Below are 13,782 nucleotides of genomic sequence, written 5' to 3'. Positions count from 1 at the left end.
TAAGCATATACTTCCATATGTCCTAAATGCATACAGGTGAAAACCCAACACTGAAGGAAGAGTATTCAAGTTGATTTTTCCACCAGTTGAGAAACAGACTTTAGTTATATCTGCGCAATTTTCCTAAAGCAGAAGCTCTGTGCAGCTCCTGACAGCGGTGGGACTCACACAGGTCATTCATTAGCTGGCTCTGGCAGCAGCTTCTTTCAAATCCTCCATGCTCATGGCATGTTTCAATTACCAGGACCTATAAAAAGAGGCTTTTCGATCTGGACTATAAAAAGCTGCAACCTAAAAGCGTGTCCCAGAGGGTTAGCTCACCCATGTCACTGTGAGCAGGAGAACAAAAGATGCCTCCTATGGAGCAGAACCAGGGCTGCTCAGTGGCACTCCCCCCACAGATCAGTACGGTGCTTTTCAAACGCTGCTATGGGGTAAAAAAAGAAAAGAAAAAAATCTTCCTATAATCACTTCAAAGTGCATTGATCTGGAATCAAAATGCAGAGGAGAGATTATTCTCACATGCCCCAGCTCCTGCAGAGATCCATGCAAACCTGCGTGGCACCCCAGGGTTAGAGAACACCTGGGAAACAGGCTGAATCCCAGGGGCCTTGCTAAACATCACTGACAATTCTCCCTGATACCAGTTACAGCGAAGGAATTGGGGAAGATGACACATTAAAAAAGGGCAACAGAAAAAATAATAATTTCTTTCCCCTCTCATTACATGCTCCTGGAGGTGGCATACTGCAGAGAGCAACTAAATTAAGCAAACTCATTGCAATGTTTTATATGTATCGATTATTTGACAGTCTCCCATTAAATCAGTAGCTTTACATAAAGGATGTAGCTGAAATGCACAGAGCTTGAGTTTTGATATCACCTACACTGGCGTAAATCAAAACCAAGCCTATGGATAAGAAAAGAATTAGAGTGGATACAGTAAGTACAAAAAAAACCAAAAATACCCAAAGAAGCTTATAGATTTAATGCTTTCCACTGATGAGGTGTGGGAGGGTAGGGCTGGGGAAAGAGATTGCTTGTTTTCTTAATCCAAAGAGTTTCTAGGCATACAGAAAAACATTAAGTAGAGAAAGCTAAATCTAGATCCCATTGCAATCTGAGGAAGTTTGCCTATCAATTTCTGTGGCTTGAAGCACTTGCTTCTGAAAGCAAAGTTCAAATGAATATTGCCCAGGTGGCACTGCACAACCCCACTTTGCTAATTGTCATGCTGGAGCAGCCAACGAATTGGTAAAACTGGTTCGGAGGGCAGTCAGGGAAGGGATGGAAGCAGCACACGGTTGCCTTGGAGTTATCCAGGGTTATCTACACATCACGCTGTACGCTCCCTGCTTCTCATAATTAGAGTGTCTAGACAGGAGATGATGCTGGTGAAGCAGCAAGTAAAAGGGTTTTGCAGAGTTTTTCAGATGAGCCCAGCTAAAGCAGTGATTATAACAGAATGACAGACACAAGACTTGCAGAGCCCAGCTGAGATTAGAGCCAATTTCAACCTGAGTAAAGGTCCTTCCATAGCTCATCACATCCTAAAAAAATCTGCTGAATCAGAGCCCTAATGGCTCAAGCACTCAGGAGGGCTTGGAGCTTTTGAACCAGCCTCAGACTGGAGGTTTCTGCAAAAGTAATTGCAGCTGTCTCTCTGCTTCATCCAGATGCTGGCATTTAGCAGCCTCAACTTGTGTAAACCAGCTTCACTCCACTGAAGTCAACAACAATTGACACCAGCTGAGAATCTGGCTCTCAATGTGGATAAATATAGTCTAAAGAAAGAGAACTTACAGAAGGATTGCCCAATTCCTCATGTCCATTTCCCCCCTGGGGTAGGGCTGAATAAGATGATTTTCTTCTTTTTAATTTAGCTACGGTTATTTTTAACAACAGCCTTATGAGCTCACATTTATTACAGCACCTTCCATCCTGCAGGAGCTGGGCTGCCTTTCAGGCTTCATCAGGAATCATGGAGAGAGAAAGATGGGATGCTCTGCATGGCACCGGAAAGGAGCCACCTCCGGACACAATGCTCAGCGCACACAGAAGCCTGTCCACAAGCACAACAAATCACAGAGAGTACTGAAACAATTCATCTTCAGCATTGCAAGAGGAAGCCCCAGCCCAAGGAAACAATCCAAGCAGCAGTTTCAAATCTTTTCCTGAGCTGGCCAGGAGATGAACGTGATGTTTTCACAGCCACGCAGGGTGCTGCGATTACACTCTGTGATTCCATATGCACAACATGAAGACAGATTACCTTCTATACAGCTGGGAAGGGCAAATATTAGTGACCTCAGGAAAAGGAACAGTAACCTGGTCACTCCTATCATGACAAACAAGCTCTCCATTGGTCTTTCCTCATCTAACTCAAACATTCCTGCGGAAGTTAATGGATATGGCTCATTCATCTGCCCATTTTCACAAACAGCTTTACCAAGTTGTAAAACTGTATCCATATCGATTGCATAACCAAGCTGGGGTGTCACTAGCGCCAGTGGCAGGCAGACTGGGAGGGCAGAGGGAGCTTTAGAGGAGCTTCAGAAACACCTGAAAGGCCTGACATCCCTGTTTGTGAATAGGTGCCAATTCTTTTTCAATACAAGGGAGAAACTGGCAGATTAGAACAAGAAAATAGATGACCTCATGGTGTTAAATCTGTGTGGTTATGTGATAGAGTGACACCAACTTTTGTCCACAGTGGTACAGTCCATTTTATGGGGGCTCAGGAAACCAGGACCCACTCGTATGTTGCCACATGGGAAATGCTGGGAAACAGCATCTTCCAGAGCTCCTCTCAAGCTACCACAGAGCAATGGAAATGCAGCAAATAAAAGCTGCTGCCACCACCACCCAAAGCTCCATCAAAGACATGAACTTTGGCCTTCTTCTTTCTTTCTTTTTTAAATAATAAACAAATAAACAACCCAAACAAAAAAAACCAGCTCCATTAATGAAATATAAAGCATAAGGCAAGGGGTGATGAAAACAAATAAAACTAAGGCTGTGAAATGCCTGGTATGTAAGATGTGTTGAAACTTGCTGCTGACAGCAGCTTGAGCAGACATTCATATGCAGCCATTCATAAGATGCACAGTAATTACCTTCTCCGGGAGGCTGTATTATGATGATTTCTTTATACAGAACACAATATCTCTAGCAACAGGATATAATTACAGCAAAGGATATGCCTCTTAACCTCACTCCACCCCCCACAGTTGGCTCAGAGAGAGAGCTGGGAGCCAGGGGTTCTGTGGGGACGGTGGAAGAAGTTTACCCTGTGGTACCACACTCATTACCTGGAGCCGAGCACGCTTCTGGTGGAAGACTGTGGTGGCATTGCTCTCACAGGAGCCCAACCTCTCTCTGAGCTCAAGGTAGAAGCACTCCCAACACAGCAGGACTTGGAGAGAGCTGGCAGCAGCCACTGGGCCACCAGAGGAGTTCGGCACAGCCAGCCTGCTCTGGGCTGACACCTCGCTGGTAAATAAATAAATACAAAAAATAAACAGGCAAAGGAATGACTCAGAACGGGAACACTCTGGCAGCGCTGTGCAGTGGCAGGACTTCTTACCTCCAGCCTGCAGACCAAGACCTGGCTGGCCCCAAATACCCCTCTGCAAAGACTTGACACAATCCTAGAGAAAGCACAAGGCTCACAGATAAGGACAGGCACCATGCCCAGCGTGGGCTGCAGTGTCTCTGGGGGATAGGTGCCACCTCCTGGTGGTTCCCTGGCCCACCTGCAGAAGAAATGCCCAAATGATTCTTCCAGCTCAGCTTCCTAAGACTGGCCACGCTGTTTTAGATCATACAGTTTTCCTCACTGTAGCAGTTCACTATCCTCCAGATGTTGCTGCACTCTCCTAAGTGTTGGAATTTATGAGATATACAGTACAAACAAGTAGCACTGACCCCACCTAACCAAACCTCTAGCCCTGCTTCTTGGCCGTCAGTGACCACGTTGCTACTCCATTCCCACCACCTGTTGGAGAGAGGCACAGGAAATCCTGTTGTACAAATCCTGTTGTTGGATTAACGCATGCAGTGTTCAAATGACCATGGCAGGGATTTCCACAGTGCTCTGCCCTAGAGGTATCTCAAAATTAGAATCATAGAATCACTAAGAGTGGAAGAGACCACTAAGACCATCTAGGCCAACCATCAACCCAGTCAAATTGGAGGAAGCTGCAGTCAATGACAGAGGCCAAAGAGCTGTACACTCAGCCAAGGGAGTTCCCCTCTTACTGCCACAGTTCCATCCTGGTACTCACTTCTCCAGATACATTCCTGGGATAATGAAGCAGCTAACACAGTCAATGGTGGTCAGCATCAGTAGAATTGCTGTGCTCAGAAGCAGCTCAGCATGGTGTAGCCCCATTTGCAGACCAGTAGGTAGGAGGCCATGATCAGTACAACTTGCTCCTTCTTGTCATTTAGTCAGTCCTAAAAAGAAAAGAAGAATGTTAACTCCCAGCCCCATACCTTCCTGTCTCTCACCAAAAATGCAGCATAGCATCTGACACAAGACACCGGTGGTTCTATCCCCTACTCTGTTTACCTGAAAATCAAAACAGGAACTCAGCCTTCATTTGCCAAAAGTATCTGCAGTAGAAGCACTGAGTGGTTTGGACTGTTCATGCCAGATGTTGAAAGTGAAGAGTCAAGGAGGTTTTCAGAACCCTTTGTCAAGATCTAGATGGGTCCACTTCCTATACAAAGATAAAAAACATTTTATTTTAGATGAGAAATTAGAAAGCTTTTCTTTAATATAAATCAACAAAAATTAGCTAATAAACAATATTTTCCTTTTTAGCCTGGAAACCATGTCACAAGCGAGAGTCAGCTCAGGCTTGGAAGCTGCGATATCAGTAGGGGAACTTCCCTTTCCATTTCCAAAAAATGAATTTTGCATCCACCGGATGGCAGTGTAGGGAGAGCAATCACAGCAGTCACAGCATTATTTTCCTCTTTAGCCTCTAAGAAGTGATTGCAGACAGAGCATTTTATTGCTTATTAAGATCTCTCTACATTACAACTAGGGAAAGAAATCTAGGTCTCGTTAATAAACTATCTTCTTAGAATCTCTATTAAAAGACAGACTCTGGTTAGCCAGCACCATCCCATATGTGATTTGGTTTGTCTCACAACATCAAGATTCACGGGAAGGTAGCGTGCTTTAAATCATCCACTCCTTACAATAAAAACAATCCTCCCCCTTAGACTGAAATGCAAACAGTAAAAAGGCAACACTTCCAGTACAACACAGAGCCAGCCATGCATCAGGCTGGTCAGTGCTGACTGCACACACAAAGTTCAGTGCAGAGTTCAGACTCTGCAGGACTCCAAGTTATTTTAAGAAACGACAACATTTTCTTCAGCTTCTGTTGTCAAACATTTTGATGAGCAAGAAATGAAAATCTATTCTATTCTGAGACACGGCAGTCATTATTTATCTACAGTTGAGAGCAAGTTTTCTTTCCTGTATAGCATAAAGCTCAAATTAATAAAGCTGAATGCTAAACTCTGGGTAAGTAATATTACTGAAATCCATCGTGTCAACAAGCCGATTGCCCGAGGGTAACAAGCAGTAGAACATCTGCAGAAAACAACACTTTAGGAAGCCAAGCCAACGTCGGTCCTATTGCCACTAGAGGGCAATAGCAAACAAGCGACCAAAAACTCGAGTTGAGGAGAGAGAGGGGTTCTAAAGGCGTAGTAAACGCAGTCCAGTTGTGTTCAGTGGGGCAGCAGCCCTGGCTGCTGGGAGCTCCGGTCCCAGAGAGCTCTGCAGCTCTCCCAGGAGCTGCCCGGATCCCCTCCTGCACAGCCCCATTCCCTGTTGAAGCAGGCAGGTAGCTCCCACCATTGGCTTTGGGTTTTGGTCCATCTGGGTTAGTCAGTGGAAAATATTCACTGCTGGTTTTGGACTGGAGAACAGCCACAAGTAAAAGAAGTACTTTTAATGGCATGTGTTGAAGCACCATCAAATAGAAGGTGGTCAGATGCTGTTCTGAACAGATGACTGATCCAACATAACACATCATTAGATTCCAGATGATGCAAGAACAAGAAATGAGGAGACACTTCAGCAGCCTGATCCACTTATTTTACTGAAGGAAAGATTCGGAGGGGATTTGATCTAGATCTATTAACAAGTCTCAGTGGGGGACTGAGAGATGCTAAAAGTCTCCAAAAACCTAACAAACAAAAATATAACTAGATCCAGAAGCTCAAAGCAAGAGCTGGATACAATCAAATTGGAAGTAATGTGAGCATTTAAAAATTAAAACTTGCACTAATGCCAGTAGTTAATCACTTGAACAAATGATGTAGGAGAGAGTTTTATTTTCCACCCCTACAGCACTTAAAACAAAATTTGCTGTCTTTCTAAAATATGTGCTGCAGCTTAGCAATGAATTATTAGCCTTGATGCAGACATTATGGGTTCAGGTCTCGTCTGAACGAAGCAGAGGGTGAGACTAGATTAGCAAAATGGTCTTTTCTTTTAATTACAGTCTACAAATATCAAGGTCCTCCTTGCAGGTAATTGTCTTTCAGTGATGAAGGCTGACTTCCAACTTTGCAAACTCCTTTCACAAGCTATGTCAGTGCAGAAGTGACTGCAGCTCTAAGGACTTCACCACACAAGGAACAGCGATGGCCTCTACCTATTGGTACAGCTCTTGCTGCCCAGTCATTACCCATCTGTTGAAAGAAAGACCATGAGCCTACAGAAACCACTCTCCAAGCCAAACTGTCCATGGCCAACAGCTGGATCGTGCTGTGCTCCAGCTGAGGTACCAGTTCTTGGGCTATGGCACAAGATAGGAAGAGGCTGGGGCAGGAACTGGTAGGTTAGTGTGATGAAAAAGAGGTCTGTGTCAATTACAAAGTCTTGATCTTCCAAAGACATCAGTCACAAGTGAAGTCACATAACAAAGAAAATAATGTCTGTAGTGTCTACCCTCTTCGCCCCCAGACCTGGGCCAGAGGGAGATCTTTCTTGAAGGAAAATGAATTTATAGTGGCTACAGCTCCTTGGGAGTTGCATAGACAGAGACAGACCTGTGACTCAAACATCCAAAAGCATCACACCACAGAAACACCCCCAGCCTCAGCCCAACCCTTGTGTGCTGTAGGACAGACAACACCAACATAAACAAAAGCTCAGCCTTTCCCACCAGAGGCACAAAGCAGCGCTGTTTCAGCTGTAAACCGTTTCCAACCTAACCAAATGTCAGTGCTTTACGAGACCGGAGAGTTATAAAACAGTCAGCATGTGATGACAGCACGCTGGCCTTTGCAGTAACTCAGAGGCACTTCACTGCGGGAGCAGCATAGGGGTGGTGCAGAAAGAAGGCAGGTAAAGAGCATGCAGAACACGCAGCACTTGGGGCTCGCCCTTCCTCTGCTGCCGAAGGGTTTGCAGATGTTTCCAAGTGTTTTATCAAGGCTGAAAGGTGCTGTCAGTGACAGAGAGCTCCGTGGAGCTCACTGCAAAGCAGCGCAGACACAGCATGCTGCACCGTGCTGCACCGTGCTGGGGGTGATGGCCACGTGTACAGAAGTGGGAGTGCTGGCCCAGGTGACATCTGTCAGGTCTCCCAAAGCTGCCTGCCTGCTGCAATGAGGAGAGCTCAGCACACTGGGCGAATGGCTCAGTTTTCTGATTCAGGGAAACAAACATGGGGGAAAAAAAAAAAAACAAAAAAAAAAAACAAAAAAACAAAAAACAAAGCCACAAATTAAAGCAAGGTTTGCTGTGAGAAGGAAGGTGTCACAATGTGTTTTGACGCCGTATTCTTCTGCAGGCCCTAGTATAACGTTCTCCAAGCATTCCCCCCCATGACTCATCTGCAATAAGTCTGCTCTCCTTCCTCCCTCTAACTCCGGCCCCATGGAAGGCCCTGCTGAGTGTCACTCCTGCATTTCTGCAGCTTGAACTCGCACGTTTGCTTACATACGTGACCTCCCCATTATCTTCACCCCACCCTCATAAGAAACCACATTAGAGGGGGACTCCTGTTTAGCAGTTAAAACTCATCTCCTGCCATCAGCCTGCAACGCTTTTCTTCTTCTTTGCAGTTCTGCAAATCAGCACATCTACAAATCAACAAGCTGCATTGCTTCTCTAGGCAGGTCATCTCCAAAGCAGAAGGGCTTCAATAGCAGTGGCTTTCCACCTTTCCCAGGACGAACAGCAGTGCATCTTTACGTATGCTCACACAAAGCAGTCATCACAATCCTAAAAGTAGCTGCTGGAGCTGAGACCATGCTCCTGCACTTCTCAATTCACAGAATGGGAGAGAGGAGGTTATGGGTCAGCAAGTCTGATACAGGCAGCTGTCAGACTAACACAGCCCTGCTGCATGTTGGAAAGGGAAAGCATCTAGGTGGGAGTGCACAGGCAAATTAGGGGTCAAAGGGTTAAGAGAAGAGAGGCCATTATTCATCACTACCACTGTGTTCCAGGCATAAGAAACATTTGGAGCTAATTAGAGGGAGAGCAGAACAATGCACTAGAGAAAGCAACAATGCCCTGGTTCAACCCAGCAGATGAGCTCTGGGCTCAGAGCAAATTGGTCTAAAATGAGTATTGCTCCATCTCTAAACCAGGAAGGTGTGACCTACTTCTCTGACCCTGGCATCAGCTGGCAGGAAGAGAATTGACAGAATGATTCTTCATGCCTGTTGTGTTGAGATTGAGAATATTCCATTCCATTTCAGAAATAAAAGCCAGCAGCTTTTCCAGCTGATTTAGGGTAACTGATAACACAGATCTAAATACATTAACTAAGCTGACTTATATTGCAAAGACCTCCAACAACCAGACAGACTTTAATCAGCCACAACATCATCTATGTGACATAGGAACCTTACTAATAGCCTTAATATTTTCAAATGTAAACTACAGTCAACTTTTAAATCATTTCCTGGGCTTTTTGGTGAGCCTTTTGCTCCTGAACAGTAACAACTGAAATTATGGCACCTGAATGCTATGCTGCATGCCAGATGCGGGAAGCACTTGGGGCCCTCTCAGACAAACACTCCCAGGGATTTGTAAATAATTAGCTGTAGTTCTGGAAGTTATTTTCCAAAGCCTCTTAGAATTTGTGGTGTCAAATTAGTCTTGATTTTATTGTGAGTTGTTTGGGTGTCATCTTTTGGTGAAGCCGCTCTCAGACACTCATTCCGTTGATCATAGGATTCATGCTCTGAAGAAGAAATGATTACTTCAAGTTTTGATGTCTGGAAAAGAAGGGAAAATGCTGTGGGCTGCAAGCAGGTATTTTTTGGTAGCCTGATTCACAAGTATTTGTCGTCATAGAAATCTTGAATGCTATCGTGTCCCAGTGAAGGCTGCATAAGCACTCTTTCTGTTTGGTTGCCACTAAGTAAGCAGCTTAAAAATCTTCCATCTACAGGCAAAAATTAAAGCAATGACATGACAAACACCAGCTACTCTTTATAATGAATACCCACTAAATGTTCTCAGACCTTACATAAATTCCTGCTGTAACTGAACTAGCTTGAAAGCCACTTGACACACCTTCACCACGCACAACAAAGCACAGGACTTGGAGGACAGGCTGTCCAAAGGATGTGAAAATTGTCACATCAGCCAGCCTGACATCCTCAGCAGCTCAGCTAGCCCTCGCAAAAAGAAGAGCAGGTCACATTGCATTTGTCCTTCTTTGCTAGATGGGCTATTTAAAAAAATAAATACGCATGATAGCCAAGACAGACAAGTGCTATCTCAAATACTGTCACTAAAAGGAGGTGTTACCTCCAGTGGTCCAGAAGATGATGTAGATGTGCCTGACAGCATCAGAGGATCACAGCACCATCCCCAACTATAAGGGAACTGCACTTACTGTCACTTCCAGTTGGCACTTAGCCAGTCATTAGGCAAAACAGCCCGCAGTATTTGCTGTGTAATTACACTGCCATGGCAGTATGCACTCAGCCATTACAAGGTAATTTCACTGTAGTTACCATTATGCTACAGGCTTCAGTGTATGGATCATAGCCCCAGGGATGCCACTTGCCAGACCAAGCACCACTGTGATATTGCGGAGTTGGCTGCCCAATTAACTCCATCCCTAAGAAAATTAACATACACACACAAAGGAGAAGAAGAAGCAGGAAGCAAAATATCAATAGTGGGGATGAAATTACAAGCAAGAAAACTGCAGTCTGGTCTTTGTGTTCAGGGAATTCTGCATACGTGGATTCCCTCTTCAGTTAGAAAATCTCCACATCACAGAGCCTATCCAGTACAATGGTACTGATCCTGGGCAGCTGCCTCACAGTGGACATTTGATGGGATGTCTGTGTTGAGGAAACTGTATTCTCAAAGAAAGTGCAAGAAGCCCATTGATAGAGCATCGAGTGATCCAAACAGTTGTTGCTGACTCCAGGTATATTTCCTATGCCGTCCACAACTGGATAATAGCAATGTTTCTGAGTGCAGGTACCTATGTGTGCCAACACCAGCCTAAAAATGGTTTAAGAAAAAAAGCTTCATCTCCTCTTTGTTTGGTCTGTTCCAAATGTAAGCTTTTTGGAGAAGGAACTGACTGAGGCTTGGAGTGCATTTGAACAGCATCCAGCATCAGCTTTGGCCTACTGTGGCAAAAAAATGCAAAAAAGAATCTTGGCACTTTCAATTTGAGATTTAGCACCAAGAAAGCTTTTCCGTGACACTGGGGATGAAAGCTTTCTGACCACATAGTACTGGCTGTCTGCTGGGTTGGGAGATTTTTATACTGTTTCTAGCAAGACTGGTCTTCATGAGTGAGAAAGTCATTTACTCAGTCTTTACTCTGCTATCACCCACACCACGAAGATCGACTGATGCTTCTCTTACAATGTATCACTTCCTATAAAAGCAGAAAGTGATTTTTGGTTATGGACTTCGCCTGAACTGCAACAAGGTGCAAAACGACTTCTTTCTGAGTTCAGATCCAACTTTAGTGATAAGTGAGAGGCATTCACTGCCACAACACTGCCATGGAAACTGATGCTTTGCAGTGTGATTCTAACCTAAGCTTTCTTCTCCTTTCAAAAGCCTTTTCACACATGTTGAATAGCAATAGCATGAGAGTGAGAACATATGAATGCCAGCTCTTTATCATCTGTGCTGGCTCCTCCAGCAGTTATCCATTCTCTTTCTGGTTAGAATGGTCACCTGCCTACATCAACCTTCACTAACCCAACATCAGGCAATAACTTCTTTTCTGCTTCTCTTTAGGATGACAAGTAGAAATATGCCAAACTTTTCAAGGGGAGCAGTACTTAAGACTTGGAAAGAGGGCCTTCTCTCAATACATGACATTTTGTGAATGATGTCTCATGCTGATATACAACTGTTTAGCACAAAATGGCTTTCAAAAGCATCTAAACATGATCCTGCCACTGTCTACTTCTGCACTTTCCAAATGGCTTTGGGAGACCTCAGAAGTGTCAGGAACAGCAAGAGATGTTATTCTTGTCTCTGCTAAATCCAGGGTGCCACCTGCAATAATCTTTAAGTAGAGAACATTTACAATCCCAGACATGAGTGATGTGGCACCTATTAGACAGAAGAGTTGTCATTTGCCAACTGCTAGGGTTTTCTTAACTAGAAATAGATACTGCAGAGAAGAACACAGTTCCAGCAAAAAGAAGAGTTCTGGCATCAACCTTTATTGTTTCCTTTAAATAAATTGCTAGCAGAGACCTTTAAAGTGAAAATCAATAATGATTCAAGTTCCCATCTCTTCTTGCCAGCTCAAAGCAAGTCGCACATCCACTGACGCTGACGTGTCTGTTATTATTAACTTATCTAAACAAAGCAAATAGTAATAGCTTCAAAAATGCATCCAGAACTTGTAATCAGTTGGTCTCCATACCCTTTTCAAACAGGACAGTATAATTATTTCCATTTTATGGGCAATTATCTGCCTTTTAATGGTGGAACAACTAAGGCACAGAAAAAGGAATTAACTTGCTCAGATGGCCAATGAAATACCAAGAAACAGAGCCAGATTTCCTGAATCTGCATCAAATGCCCTCCAGATAACACCCTTGCTAATATAATCAATTAGAAACATTACGTATCACCCATCTTCAAAGGCATTCGCAGTGAACAGGCATCATGAGCATTAAACCACACTGTGTATTCTTGGTATCCCATATCACCACCTGCTTTGATCATTTTTGCTCTGTCTCTCTAATTCATGTAATTAATAGTTCCCATTCTAAGAGGAGTGACATGATTGACTTACCTAACAATCACTTCAGAAAGAATATCATTGGCAGTAGGTCTGCAGTCTAAGCGTATGCTTGCCTCCAGTTGAGCCAGACCAAACACCAGTGCCTTGTGAAGCAATGCTAGCACAAAGACCAACATAAGATAGCTGCCTGGATGCTCGTTTTATGTTCGCATACCTCAAATGCATCACCACGTGGCATCTCTCACAGGCTTGTCTTCTTTCCACCAACCCATTGTACATATCTGCACCACGGCCAGACTCCAAACTCCTCATGACCTCCCACTCAACAGCAAAGAGCTCTGTGATGTTTCCTCTGAACTCCTCATGACATGGACCTACTACGGTTTGGTCGAACGCTCCTGGCCACATGAGGGAACGCTGCAAAAGAACAGTAAAATAAGTCTGATAATAAAAGATCACAGCTAAAATATAACCAGTCCTGCTTCAATTCCAGATCATCAAATGTGCAGATGGTGCCCTCATAGAGACCCATTAACATTAGTTTGCTTCACATCCTGCAGTTTGTAGTATCCAAGTCAAAATGATTCAGATAACTCATCTCCTACCCTCTATTTGGCTAAAAACATCTGTGTTCCAGTGTATCTTGTGCAGATGGTGAAAAGACAGCCATGGTATCCTCACTTAAAGTTCATCATAGGGTTCATCACAAGGCGAGACACCAGCTCTGAACAAGCAGCATCTTGGTCACTCAAAACAAAATATCTGCAGCCATCAAAGCGGTCTCAACGATCTTGGCTGTTTCAACAGACCCCAAAGTAGAAGCACAGGGAGCTTGATGAGTTATTACAATCATCTCCCTTTTGTTTACAGAACATTGTAATACATTTAATTGGGTTCCTTGTAGCACACGTTCCTTAACAGCTTTTCTAAAACTACCAGAAAGGGAATCAGCCTGATTCTGTAAGGAGAATTAGCATCCAGAGATGGAGCAAAAGACAGAGCTGGAGGGGGAATTTGGAGCAACTGGTAGAGTCACATCAGTTATGGGACAGTGTGAGAGCTGTGTGAAGGCTCCAGACCTCACATAATGCTCTTCAAGAAGCTTCAGAAGCTTTCGTACACATTCATTTTAAGACAAAGACCAGCTGTAGTTGGCCTGAAAAGCCCACAAAGCTTCAATGTGAGTGTTTTTTCGTGTCAGTGTAAAATGCAGAACAAGGAACATTTTCAACTGTTTCAGCCTCCCTAACACTCCTCCTGAACAGCTCTGATTTGATTGTATTGATCGTCTTTGCTCAGCAGAGATAAAGCTGCTTTCCACAGAGAAAGGTAGAGAGAAAGGATTTGAAAGAAAAGGCTGCAATTAATAAAGCCAGATATTTTTTCCACTAGAAAAAAACATTCAGTTTTGGAAGTTATTGTCAATACCTGTAGCCCCCAAAAGTACCTCTCTGATCCACTTTGCAAGATTTGATTCAAAGCCAGTAAGTAATGACTTTCTCACATAATCATAATACTTGGGTTTACATTCATGTTATTTGACTCACAC

At 43.9% G+C, this 13,782-nt stretch overlaps 1 long non-coding RNA gene across 1 annotated transcript; it reads right to left on the bottom strand.

Moving 5' to 3' along the window:
- Nucleotides 1–4,329: 4,329 nt before the first annotated feature.
- Nucleotides 4,330–12,522, bottom strand: LOC122161122. Its single transcript, XR_006169103.1, has 3 exons — nt 12,448–12,522; nt 4,574–4,724; nt 4,330–4,458 (listed from the first exon to the last, which is right to left on the bottom strand). It is a non-coding gene; the product is annotated as an uncharacterized LOC122161122 (long non-coding RNA).
- Nucleotides 12,523–13,782: the final 1,260 nt, after the last annotated feature.

The sequence above is a fragment of the Centrocercus urophasianus genome, unplaced genomic scaffold (genome assembly GCF_019232065.1).
Source record: "Centrocercus urophasianus isolate 14NV4802_14NV808 unplaced genomic scaffold, USGS_Curo_1.0 seq_19, whole genome shotgun sequence".
Classification (NCBI taxonomy): Eukaryota; Metazoa; Chordata; class Aves; order Galliformes; family Phasianidae; genus Centrocercus; species Centrocercus urophasianus.
This window is presented reverse-complemented; position numbering and strand designations above follow the sequence as displayed.